This window comes from Adiantum capillus-veneris, chromosome 18 (genome assembly GCF_014529385.1).
Source record: "Adiantum capillus-veneris isolate H3 chromosome 18, ASM1452938v2, whole genome shotgun sequence".
NCBI classification, from domain to species: domain Eukaryota; kingdom Viridiplantae; phylum Streptophyta; class Polypodiopsida; order Polypodiales; family Pteridaceae; genus Adiantum; species Adiantum capillus-veneris.
In genome coordinates this window covers 145,265,205-145,267,391 of record NC_140948.1, presented here as the reverse complement: position 1 = coordinate 145,267,391, position 2,187 = coordinate 145,265,205, and positions in this window count along the sequence as shown.

Here is a 2,187-nt window from a genome sequence, read left to right as displayed (position 1 = left end):
GATTATACATAAACCTGCTCACTACTCCCACTAAATAAGCAATGTTAGATCTAATAGCAACCATATCTTTCATGAGAGAGTCGCAAGTTGAAGCATAAGGTACTTCCCTCATAGCATTGGCTGCATCATCATTTTTTGGGCAATCACTGGCACTCAACTTCACATGTGGTTGCAATGGCACACTCAAAGGCTTAACATCAGCCATGTTAAACCTATAAAGTGCTTTTTTTGGAGGTACTTTTCTTGATACAAAAACAACAGTTTTTGTTGCCTATCTCTCCTTATGCGCATCCCCAAGATAGATAGGTTTCATTGAACCCAAGTCTTTCATGGAAACAACTAAATTCATTTGGTTTTTGAGAGTGTCAAAAGTGCTCTTGTTCTTCCCGACTAACAACATGTCACCCACATACGATACAAGAATGATTGGGCTGTTTTCTGTATCTCTTTGGTGTATAGACAGTGATATGCATGGCTACATTTGAACCCATGCCTAAGCATAAAAGTGTCAAACTTTTTGTACCATTTTCTAGAATCTTGTTTCAGCCCATACAAACTTCTTTTGTGCATGCATACAAGATCTTCCTTGCCAGGTATGACAAAACCTTCCATTTGCTTCACGTACAACACTTCTTCAAGCTTTGTCAAGCCTAGGGTAAGACCGGGCAGGCAAAGGACCATGACGAACATGCGGTAATGGGGGTCATATAAATGTTGGAATTAGGGTTGCAGAGAAACGCACACAGCTTGAATAAGACGAAGAAAGCTCAAGGCACACAATAGAGAGTGTGCTACTTAAAGTGCAATGGAAAGATAGATAGCCCTAGAGTGATGGGCGTATATACAATGCACGGGGGGAAAAACCTCCTAAAGAGGGAAAAAAATGCCCCGACGGTCCTAGTGTGTTCACACACATCACTACCACATGTATATGGTAACAAATCCCCCCTGGAGTAATGCAGTGAATGAGAACTGGCACATGAGTAAAGGGAACTGCCATGCCTTGAGGACATGATCAGTCCACAAAGGGGAGTAAGCCCAAAGCTTTGCGGAAAGCTTCAAGCTTCACACGAGACAATGCCTTTGTGAAAAGATCTGCAAGGTTGTCCTATGTTGGCACATAAGCCAAGGTGATCTCTCTTACCGAGAGCTTCTCCCTGACATAGTGGTAATGCACCTCAATGTGCTTTGTGCGATCATGAAAAACTGGGTTCCTCGCAACTGCCAATGCGCTCTGACTGTCAGTGTAGATAGTGTTGGCAGTGTCCTGTCCTACACCCAAATCAGCCATAACGCGTCTGAGCAATACACACTCAATTGTAGCTATGAAGACTGCCATGTACTCAGACTCACAACTCAAAGTGGCCACAGTAGGTTGGTTCTTGCTCAACCATGATATAAATGAACTGCAAAGCATGAAACAAAAACCACTTGTGGACACTCTCGTGTCAAAACAACCAGCCCATTCTGAGTCTGAACAAGCATGTAAATCTGGCGGAAATGATCCCCCCTTTTGGGATAAAACAAGCCAAGATGTAAGTGCCACTAAGGTAGCGAAAATTCCTCTTGACAGCCTACCAATGCTTAGACCCTGGGCTATGCATAAATCTGATGACATGTGAGACTGCAAACTGAATAGCTGGCCTCGTGTTGCATACATAAATGAGGCAACCACTAGCAGTTTGGTAAAGAGTGACATCAGCAGGATCGCCAGCATCATGTAGACTCAACTTCAAACCTGTTTTCATGGGAGTGGCAATAGGTTTGCAATCCTCAAGTTCAAACTTACATAGCAATGTCTCTATGTAACTTTTCTGACACAAGGCAATACCACCATCACACTGCTTAAACTGTATACCCAAGTAATGATGCAGCAGCCCCAAATCTTTCATCTTGAAAATAGCATTCAAATCAGACTTAAATTCAGCAATATGTCTCTCATTTGGTTTAGTGATCAGCAATCATCAACATAAAGAACCACAATGAGAAGTACATCACCCTCACGCTTTACATACAATGTGCTTTCTGTTGGACTGTTATACGAAAGCCTCGTTTGACCAAATGAGTGTCAGCTTTCTCATACCAAGCACAAGGAGATTGCTTCAACCCATACAAAGCCTTCTTACATCTGCACACTTTGTTCTCTTGTCCTTTTATGACAAAACCCCGAGGCTGCATTACATAAAC